Here is a 12076-nt window from a genome sequence, read left to right on the forward strand (position 1 = left end):
GTTATTGAAAGATTCTTTTTCTATGTATAATGCCACAATATTTTTAATGTTTCTTAGGAGTCAAATGTTCTCATTTTTGTCATTGCTAAGGATTTTTATGTTGATGTATATTTTACTTAGAGTTATGCAACATACATAGAAATGCCTATTTCCATTCAGAATATATAACAGACATCATGTTCCCAAAACTTCATTATTTTTAGCTGAATTTCCTCATGGGTGGCTTCTCCAAAAAAAGGCTAGGTATTTTAAGAAGGTTTAAGAAAATTCATGCCTTGCTTTATCATTTCTGAATTGGATATTGGCATGATAAATACATTCATTGTTTTTTTTTTCAACAATCCAAAGCCACAGAATTTGACAAGTCAGAAAGAATTCAGGAAAAGACTTTCAAAATAATCTTAGAAATAAAATGAACTAGTTGCTGGAACTTTTCTCTCCCCCCACCATCTCTGCCACCTCACCCTACCCTATCCCGCCACCCCCCAAAAAAATAAAGGGTGCACTCAGGAAGAAAAGTGAGTAGGATGAAAAGTTTCCCTGTCCTATAGGAGTAATTTGAATATTCCTTCTTGACTGACTTAGAGGTATTCTTCATGATTTGATAATTATAGGAAAATTTGGGGTCTTTTGGGGGGCCTCCTAAACACCTTTGGAGTGTTGTTTATATAGAGAACACCACAGGTGTCAAGAGGGTTTTAGAAAAAAGGACCTCAAGGGTTTCAGTCATCACAAATGAACCTGGAGTGGCTAATAAGAAATCTTTTGAGATTGGAGAACAATAGAACCTAGTTCCTCTGATAAACTTCTCTGAGGTTAGAGGTCATCGGGAGCTGTAGCAAAGGGATCAGTCTCTGAGGGAGACATCCCTAGTCTGGTACAGTATTATGCACCTTTAAGTAGAACAGAGAAAATTGCCTCTTGCCAGACAGGGAAAATTTTAGAGGTTTTCCTGATGAAAACTATGCTACAAGAATAGAGATGGACTTATTTGGGCAGAGTTTGGGCCATGCCTGAGAACAATGCATGATGCAGCCTGCTGGAAGCTAGGTATGCAGAACTACAACCAGAAACACAGATAATTCATACAGAGAGTAACCACAAATTTAGGAGGAGACATGATGCCTGACAACACCTCCAGAGACTAAAGAGAAGCACTAGGAGGAGAGGCAGCTGACAAAAACAAAAACAAAAAAAGATCTGGGAGCCCCAAAGAGAGAGAAAGCTCCCTATTCTAAACTATAATTGAGAATCTTTGTAAAGCTTTAGAAGGGGACTTTTCATTAGAAGGTCTCTCCCTCTCCCTCCTTCAATAAAATTGCTCTTCTCTACCTTTGTGAATCCCATGCTTACAAGGGGAATTGGTATCAGAAACCTGGATGGTGGTGTTGTGGGGTGCAGAGGTGAACCCCTGGGGTTCGGGAAGGATACCTTTTGCAGGAATGCAAGACTCTGAAATGTAGCTTAAAATAGAAAGAGAAATTTATTAATTTGCAGTGTAATGTTGAATCTATCCAGGAGGGCAGCATAATTGTAAGCCTGCCTTCTATATGGAACAGTATGGGTGGAAATCTGCTCCTTGAGAGGACAGCACAGATGGAAAAGCCGTCCCCCAAAGGACATCAATTCTGGAGATTTATACTCTTTTCCACAGTGAGGACAGGACTCTGGAGCTAGGGGTTAGGGGAGAAGGTTTGCCAGAAGGCATGGGGTCCTTATGATTTGGAGGACAGATGGATGAGATGTGTCTCTGTCCATCAATGGGACTATCAAAGGAGGTTAATCCTCAAGGTCAGATTTTGGGGGTTGGAAGTCATGGGGGTATAAGGGAGCAAAAGAATTTCCCTGCTTACAGGTTTGCCTAAGTTTCTGGGTATAAAATGCCCATTTTTCTCTGATTTTCCAAGAGGGGGCTATGACCCAGAGAAATGAAAAATCCCCTTAATGAAACACATAATGACAGCTTCTGGCATAAAAATTGCACAATTCATAAATAGCAAATGATAACATGAAACATTGACATTTCCAAAGTATTTAATAATGTTCTTAAAGATTAACCTCAAGTCTGAAAATTTTAACTGTGATTTGCTCAGAAGAGAAAATTTCTGTCTCCTCCCTATTCTTCCCACTCCACTCCAAATTAAGCATTCATTTTAATCTGTGAGTTATTAACTTGAAGTTTCCATAACAACATAGTTGGCATGGTTAATGTTAAAATGACTGTAAGTTCACTAAAAATGTGCAATTGCTTTAGTACTGGATGCCTCGGGGTTCCCTGTAGGTGCCACAACTTGCTGTCTAAAAGCATGATGAAAGGCAGTACTGAAGTATTTTTAAGTAATTAATGATGAACATAGTATACACACATACATATTCCTTCATATTTGAGGATACCACTCCCAACAGGTTTGAGTTTGCCTGAAACACAAATATATCTTCTTTTGCCAACTCGCCATCAATTCTTGAAATGATTTTGCCCTTCTGGAGCAAAGCTGGAGCCTCAATGGAGAGTTTTAGTCATTCTCTGCAAGCTCCACTGGCTAGCAATGACTGAAGCAGTGGTGTTTGAATATGCATATGAAGACTGGCACATATGATTTCCCCTGCTTCCAGGCTGCTCAGCTTCCAATAAAGAGACTCTTTTTGTCTATTATCTATTAACCAGACTTGAAATACTCCCCTCCTCCATCCCTCCAGCTTCTAAAGACAAAGGTGCTTGCTTCCATGCACACACAGGCATGCACACACAAAAACACACACACACACACACACACACACACTCACATACACCTTCTATGCTGAGCCAGTAATGATTTACATTCTTCTTTTTACATGTTCTCTGTAGAATTAAATTGCTTATAGTGCTAGAAAGTATAACGTATATGTTGCACACAGGTTCATTTTATCCATCTATAGTCAGACTAGCTGTTCGATCTTCAGAGCAAGAATGTTTCTCCAACTGATTATCAGTTAAAATCAGTTAGCAATCTGTACTCAATTAGCTATCAGAAATGAGTTATTTATTAAAAAGATGTAACAAGTACTTATTGTACTATATGCAAATAATTCATAGAGCTAGAAAAAAATTACAGTATTTATCTGGAAGAACAAAAGACCTCAAATATCAAGGAAATTAATGAAAAAAAATGTGAAAGAAGGTGGCTTGGCTATACTGCATCTCAAACTATATTATTAAGTGTCAACTGTCAAAACAATTTGGTACTGGTTAAGAAATAGAGTGGAGGACCAATGGTATAGATTAGGCACTCAATACACAATGGTAAATGACCATAGTAATCTAGTGTTTGACAAACTTAAAGATTCAAGCTTTTGAAAGAGCTCACTATTTGACAAAAACTGCTGGAAAAACTAGAAAACAGTATGGCAGAAATTAGATATAGACCAACACCTTGTGCCATATACCAAAGTAAAGTCAAAATGGATCCATAATTTAGAAATAAAGGTTGATACCACAAATAAACTAGGGGAGTACAAAATAGCTTATCTATCAGTCCTATGGATAAAGGAAGAATTTAGGACAAAACAAGACAGAGAATATTGAGATGTAAAATACTTAACTAACTACATTAAATTTAAAAGTTTCTGCACAAACAAAGCAATGTACCTGAAATTAAAAGGGGAACAATGAACTGGGGAAATAATTTTTATATCAAATCTCTCTGACAAAGGTTTCATTTCTCAAATATATGGAGAACTGAGTCAAATTTATAAGAATTTAAAATATATACCAACTGACAAATGGTCAAAGGATATGAACAGGCAGTTCTCAGATAAAGAAATTAAAACTATCTTTAGTCATATGGAAAATTTTTCCAAATAACTTTTGATTAGGGAAATATAAATTAAAACAATTCTGAGGTACTACTTAACACCCATTAGACTGACTAACATGTCAATAAAGGAAAATGATAAATGTTGGAGCGAATATGGAAAAATCAGAACACTGATACACTTTCAGTAGAGCTGTGAACTACTGCAACCATTCTGAAGAGCAATCTGGAAACATGCCAGAAAGGCCATATCCTTTGATTGAACAATACCAGGAGTAGGTCTATATCCAAAGAGATTAAAGGTAGGGGAAAAGAACCTACCTGGACAAAATATTCATAGCAGCTCTTTTTGTGCTGCTATGTGCAAAGAACTGGAAACTGAAGAAATGTCTATCAATTGGGGAATGGCTGAAAAAGTTGTGGTATATGCTTATAATATAATAATATGCTTGTAATAAGAAATAACACACAAGATGATCACAGAAAAACCTGGAAAGACTTCTATGAAGTGATAAAAAGTGAAGTAAACAGAACCAGAAAAATGTTGTACACAGTAACAACAATAATGTATGAAAATCAATTGAATGACTTAACTATTATTAAAAAAAAAAAAGCTACTTCAAAAAACTTGACAAAAAATCTACTGCCATAGAAGAAAGAGACTGAGCCCAAATACACGTTGAAACATACCATTATTTACTTTATTTCCTCCTTGAATTTTTCTTGTGTATGCAACATGTTTTCTTTCACATGGCAAATACAGAAATGTGAATTATATGACAATATATATACAGTCTATATCATATTACCTGCTTTCTTAGGAAGGGAGTAAGGGTGGGAGGAAGACATGTAATCTGGAAAAAAATAAAATTTAATATTTAAAAAGTTGGAAGTCAAAACAAAACAACCATTGAACTAATAAATAAAACTAGGGGCTAGCTTTTATTGATTTTACTGCTCAGGTATTGTTTTGAGGTAGTTTTTGTCCTTCTGTTGTCATTTGGAGGTGGTTGGTGGGCTTTGAATGTTTCTGCCATCTTGGCCTAATCTCTTTAGTATTCAGCTCAGTCACTGGGGTATGTGGGCTCTGAAGCTGCTGCCACTACCACCACCACTTGTCTGTCAAGGCTTGGGATCTGGTTTTTAAAAATATAAAATAGAAAAACAATTTTCTAATTTTATCTTTAAAAAAGGAAGAAAACAAAATTATCATTGTCAAAAAAAGTAAAAGGATTCAGTCAATGGAAAAGAAGTAAAAGTCAACTACTAGGGGAAAAAATAAGATATAGCAAGAGGAAAACTAAGTATCTCAATGGAGATAGGTAGTCCTAGGTTCAAATTTGACCTCAGATATTTCCTAGCTATATGACCTTGGACAAGTCACTTAATCCCAATTGCTTAGCCCTTACTGCTCTTCTGCCTTCAATTCAAAGATAGAAGATAAGGGTTAAAAAGAAGAAGATATAGCAAGATTGGAAGTACAAAAATAACTCCCAAACTGGGGCAATCTGCCTCCAAAAACCCACTGATTCCCTAGGAAAACAGGATCAAAGTTAAAGTAGTTGCTACAAATCAATCAGTCAATCCCTCTTTATCTCCAGGATTCATTTATTATTGTGACCTAGCCTATGGACAAGTATTTTCCTTGCCTGCAGGACATAGTGTCTTAGTTGCAAGTTCAATTCATTCCTGGGCCAGACCAAGTAGGTAGGTCACTTCTCAGGTGTGACTCCTGCTTCAGCCGAAGTATTAGACTATAAAGACTCTAGAAATTAAACCTTTGGTGACTCTCCTCTGAGGTCCTGAGGTCTTTCTGAACCCAAGGCCTTGAGAATTGTCCTCCAAATCACTAGACCTACTTCTAGCCCAATCTCATCAATGAGAGGAGAAATTATTAGGGAGAAGGGGCTACCTTTGTCATCACCACCAGGGACAACTTCTGACCAACTATCACCAGCAGGCAGATAGGCAACTGGGTCTTGTTGTTTCCAGTTCAGTCCTCATAGCTATTGTCTGGGAAAACAGCTCTTTTGGGAAAAGGGCCAACTATTCTCACCAACTCGCAGTCAATTGCCACATGTGGTGCAGACAAGTCAGTCATCTGAAGCAGTACGTCACCTTGATAGACAGACAGGAGATAGAATGACCCCAAGTTGAAACCATAGTGACTTTGATCATCCCCTCCCCTAAGAATCTGAAAAAGAATGCCCAGAATCTTGAACTCCAAAATTTTATTGTTTCCAGCCCAATTCCCTTCTCCATCAACCTAGGGAATATTCTCTATGGGGAGATAGCCCAGAAACAGCTCAGCTGCAGAATGGTTTCAGAAAAACCTGGGAGACTTATATGAACTGATGTAAAATGAAGTGAGTGAACAAAAAAAGCCCACTGTATACAGTTACAATATCACGAAGATGATCAACTGAGGACTTAGCTATTCTGATCAAGACAATGATTCAAGACAATTTCAGAGTACACATGACAAAAATTGCTATTCCTCTTCAGAGACAGAACCAATAAACTCCAAGTACAGATTGAAACATACTTTTAAAAATCACTATTTTTCTTGTTGTGTGTGCTTTGGTTTATGATGTAGCTAATATGAAACTATGTTTTGCATGACTTAACATGTATAACTATAACATGTAAGAATAAAGAAATCTCTGGCCATAATTCTGAGCTGAAAACTGATTTTATTCATGGGTAAATAGAGTCAGTGGTCATATCACACCCAATCTGTGATGAAAGACCTCTTGTAAATATTCACAGATTGTTTTTGTAGGATTTTGACAGGAGATACAAAACATTGATTAACAAACCTAGTAGTCAAAGTATGTTAGATATAGTTAATAAATTCGAATACAAAGCCCAAGTACTTTATTGATCCTGTCAATAATATCCTCAGACAGTATTTTAGGAAAAAAACTTATTAATCTTATAATAGGTAACAAAAGCTCACAAGAAGAAACTTAAAGAGACACCAAGTTGTCCCATTGAGTCATAAAATCTGAGAACTCTATTTTTGTCATACATTTCTAAAAAAGCAAATATTAGTAATAAATTACGACTTTTACAACTAACTATAGGATTGCTTCTGTCATCTTTGTTGGAAATCAAGAGATAGTAAAGCTGTACACATAAGAAGGTTTATAACAGGAGCTCTTAAGCTAACTCTCTTCTACCTGTCACAGTTAATTAACAACTGGGACTAGCCTTTCTAACATTCTAGTTACATATACTCTTAAAGGATTATGCAACATGAATTGGTTTTATATTAAATTATATAAGAACATTAAATGAAATAAATACAAGTTAAGCTCTTCACACATTGCTTGACTCCTCAGGGGTGGGAGAGAGGCAGGAGGAAGGAAGATAATTTTAATTCTAATGTTTTAAAAATGAATATTAATTTTTACATGCAATTGGAAAATACTTAAGATAAAAAATATTTTTAAAAAAGAAAGAGCTCAACTGTTCCTACAGGTTATACAGTCATAGCTACTAAAGACCTAGCAAAGAAAATTCAAAAGTCCTTGACACTGTAGAATAGTACGATATCATAAACAAATATGATTATAAAAGCAGAAATAACATAAAAGAAAAGAATTAACATCTGGTTTGACACTGCACCTTAAGGACCATAGGACTTTACTATCTGACCCACAAGTGAAACCTGTCATATGTGTTGTCTTTATCATTAGAATATGAGCTCCTTGAAAATAGAGTCTGTCTTGCTTTTCTATTTGTATCCATAGCACTCAGAACAGTGCTTTGCACATAGTAAGTGCTTAGTAAATGTTTTATTCATTAATTCATTGATATTTGAATTCATATCCCATCTCTTCCACTTAATCATAGTCATAGTCATAATCAATAACCATTTATTAAGCACCTTGAACATTTAGTGTCTAATATGTGCCTGGCTTTGTGCTAATACAAAAGAAAAAGAAAAGAAGAGAAAAGAAGAGAAAAGAAAAGAAGAGAAAAGAAAAGAAGAGAAAGAAAAGAAAAGAAAAGAAAAGAAAAGAAAAGAAAAGAAAAAAAGGAAAGGAAAGGAAAGGAAAGGAAAGGAAAGGAAAGGAAAGGAAAGGAAAGGAAAGGAAAGGAAAGGAAAGGAAAGGAAAGGAAAGGAAAGGAAAGGAAAGGAAAGGAAAGGAAAGGAAAGGAAAGGAAAGGAAAGGAAAGGAAAGGAAAGGAAAAGAAAAGAAAAGAAAAGTCCCTGCCATCAAGGAGTTTATAATCTCTTGAGGGGAAGTCAACTCACAAAGAGAGCTAAAATGCTGGAGGTGAGGGAGTAGGAGGGATAGTGACCTTAAGCAAATTCCTTTATCTCTGGATTTTAGTTTTCTCACCTGTAAGATGAGAGGGTTATACCAAATGATCTCCACGGGCTCTTCTAGCTCTAAACCTACCCTCTCTCTCATTCTCCCTCACTTTTTCTCCCTCTTTCCCTCTCTGTTTCTTTCTGAGTGTCTCTCTGTCTCTGTCTCTACTTCTGTTTCTGCCTTTCTATCTCAGTCTGTTTCTCTCTTTATCTCTCTTTTACACACACCTTCTCTGAAACTTATAGTCTTAAAGAATTGCCTATTCAGGATTCCATGCTACAGAGCAAAGCATTCAGTCTACAATGAACTGTCAGGCCCAGGGAATACATAATTTAATTTTGTGGATAATAGAAGAATAACTAGAAAGTCTTTTTTGTTCTCAACTCTTGCAGAAAACTTTTCTAAAATGTCATGTCAGTCATATGTAATGAAGATGATTAAACTTTCCTTTGTAGTCAGAGGATTTGACCACAATGCCTTGGGGGAATGATTTTGGACATGAGTTTTTACTCTACAGAACTCTAGGTGGAGGCATAGAAAGTATTTTTAAAAATTGACTGATTCTATACTGACCTTGGGGTATACCACAGAAGATGATTATTTGAAATAGCCTTGCTTTTATGTGGTTCCTTCTCATCCAAGGCAAAATTCTGTTTGAGGCCCCATTCCTCTTAACTGAGACTTTGCTGTAACTTGCAAATGTACTAATTAGCTAATACAATTCTTCTCAAGTGTTCTAATAATGGGAGAAGAAAGAAATGTGCAGTGGACTTAATTTATGTATAACTCATGTTTCTAAGTGTGAAAGAATTTTACTTTTTGTGTTTTCTAAGTAGGTCTTTCTACTTTTTAAATGAAAAACCCACATCTTATACTACTGTGTAAGAAGAGGTTACTCTAACAGTTATAAATTACTTAAAGCATCTAAATAAAAACTATGTAGTGGGGCCTTTCCCTCTAATGTAATATGCTTTGTAGTCATTCCTGGTTCCAGTAAATTAGGACTATGACCATGAGAATGTGTCTTCCCTAGAACCTTAGGCCTAGTTTGGGGGTTGCCTCTTTTGGGTTTCCTTTCTTGAGCTTGACTAAGGACTCTGACATAGATGTGTCCAGGGGAGACTTTGTGAGTTCAAAAGGTGTGAAGATCTTGGGATTAGTGGGAAAAGCAATTAGTTGCAACAGCTAGCAGTAAGGGATACCTACACTTCAAAGAAGCTGAGAGTAAATAAGAGGGCTGGCCCAAGCCTGGCTCTGTCACCAGTGGAGTGTTTAAACAATGCAGAGTTAAAATATAAAAGGCCAAATTATCAGGTGTTCTGATGAGGTTTAAGTATTAGTTTCCCTGAACATTATAATAGTATTTATGTATGTTGCTATAGTTTTTAAATCCCATCAAGTTACTGAGATTCCTGTTCATGTGTACTTATGAGCTCTTTATGTTTAATCATTTCTTGTGTGAGCTGGAATAAATTTCTATTGTACACTGAATATGCATTCTACTTTTTCCCCCTTAGTAAAGACCCCCTTTACTTGTAAGTCATAATCAAATTTCCTAAATGTGCTGAAATACCAGGTTGGGGAATTTTAAGGGCCAAAGAACATGAGAAAACAGAGCCTAATCCCTTCTAATTAGAGACTGACTAACCTAAATCTGAATCAGATCCAAATTACTTGCTTCAATGGGTACAGAGCAGGGAGTGACACAGAATTCCAGCCCCTGTGGGTCCAGCAGTGTTAGTTCAATATGTAATCATTGAGTATAAGTAAAATATAAAAATAAATAATTTTACTAGAGTATACAAAGCTAGTTCAATTTTTAATTCTCCTGATTCTCTTCATTTCAAAACAATTTATATTCATTTTATTTAATTCTGTCCTATTCAACAAATATTAAAAGTTGATATGTTTTTTAGGTACAAGGCATTTGGGGCTACAAAAACAAAAAAAGCAAAAACAAAAAGAAACAGATCTTGTTCTCAAGGAGTTTATATTCTACTAAGGTAAAATATATACATAGATAAATACAAAAGACTTCACAGATGAAAGCCAAGGAGCATCAATAAATGGGAAGTGTGGAAAAGTCTTTTTGTCTTTGTCATTCAATCTAAGTCTCTGAAGGAAGCTAGGAATTTCAAAGGGGAAGAAGTGAGAAGGAAGTTCATTTTACACTGCAGACAACATGTAAAAAGCCACAAAGGTATGAGATGGGAGGTTGTACAAAGATACAGCAAGTAGACAGGTTTGGCTAGGACTGCAAGTACAGGAGAAAATACAATGTGAAATAAGTATGGATTAGGTTGAAAAAGATCATGAAGGACTGAAGGGCTTGTGTTTTATCTTAGAGACAATACTTGAGCTTCTTTTGAGGTTAAGGGACATGATCAGATCTGCCTTGCAATATAAATGTGGCAGTTGTGAAGAAGATCAATTGGAGAGTGGAAGAGATTAACTGTATAGAGAACAATTAGGCCACAGATTAGATGTGAATTAGAATTAATAATATACATCAACTGATTATTCAAATGATGAAGGAAAGCCAAGAGATCAGGATTATATTTGGTGGAAAACCAAATTAATAATCTCTAAAGTGGTAGCCATGAAAAAAACACTAGGGTCTGTAGCCTAATCACAGAGTATGTAAATAACCAATTGGAGGATGGGAAGATAGGTAACATACCACCCTCAGTGTACTAGCTAATTGTGAAACTTGTCTCCTACACAACTATAACTCCCCTGGCCCCCAATACTCTGTCATTCTGCTACCTCTCTCTGCTATTCAAGTTCTCAGCTTCTCTACTTTTGGGTGTCTTGCCTTTTAAGGTAACTATAACCTAACCTAACTAGTTCTCATAGTAGTTGTCCAACTTGATAGAAATCCCTTCATACTTGTGCTACTGGAAAAAAAAAATTAACCCACTGATTCTTCCAAAACGTTGTGGCTATCTATGAGCTCTTCTAAGAGTTTGTTCTGCATTTTTTGAGTGACTGGTAAAGGAGAGTACCACTCTTTTTTCATATTGGGAGAAACAGAATGGGTTACACAGGATGAACAGGCATGGATAGATTGTAGTCTTGGTCTCAGGTAGCATTATATTATCTTTTCCTCCAAACATACCCATCTTTCAAACCTCCTTTTACTACTTGTTACTTGTTACTTCAGTGCTCTAGATTTTTTATAAATTCAGCATCATCTTTGACTCCCTACTTTTCCCTTCATATAAGTTGCCAACTCTTATTGTTTCTACCTCTACATCTCTAATGTCTGTCTTCTTTTTACTCATATAGTCACCACACAGTTAGGCCTTGATTGTCTTTCTCCAGGAGTCTTGTGACATAATCTAGATGAGGATCCAATAGAGCAGGTTGAGGATAGCTCAGTCATGAGAAAAAAAAAAAGAGTTAGTGTCCTAAAAACACAGAAAGGAAATAGTGTCATGGAAGAGAGAATGATCAATAGCATGAAAAATTAGAAGGGTAAAGGACAATAAAGATTGAGAAAAGGTCTTTGGATATAGCAATTAAAAGATCATTGGTGACTTCAGGGAGAGTAGCTTTGATGGAATAATGGGGTTAGAGTTGAAATATAAGAGGTTAAGAAGAGAAGGAGAGGAGAGAAATTGGCAGAAGTACATGACCTTTTCAAGGAGTTTAGCCTCAAAGGGCAGAAGAGATATTGGATGATAGCATTGATAGGAGAATCAAGCAAGGTTGTGTTTTTTTTTTCCAGAATAGGAGAGAAGTAACCTTTGTAGGCAGTAGGAAAGAAGCCAAGAAGCAGGAAGAGATTGAAAATCAGTGATAGAGCACAATTGGCAGTGGGGCAATTTTTTGGAAGAGATAGCATGGAATAGGATCACTTTGAAAAAGAGGATTAGATTTGGTAATGAGTAAGCCACCTCATTATGAGAGAGGAGTGAAGGCAGAGATAGTGACCAGGCATTACAGTGTTATGAGACA

The sequence above is a fragment of the Monodelphis domestica genome, chromosome 1, assembly GCF_027887165.1.
Source record: "Monodelphis domestica isolate mMonDom1 chromosome 1, mMonDom1.pri, whole genome shotgun sequence".
NCBI lineage: Eukaryota > Metazoa > Chordata > Mammalia > Didelphimorphia > Didelphidae > Monodelphis > Monodelphis domestica.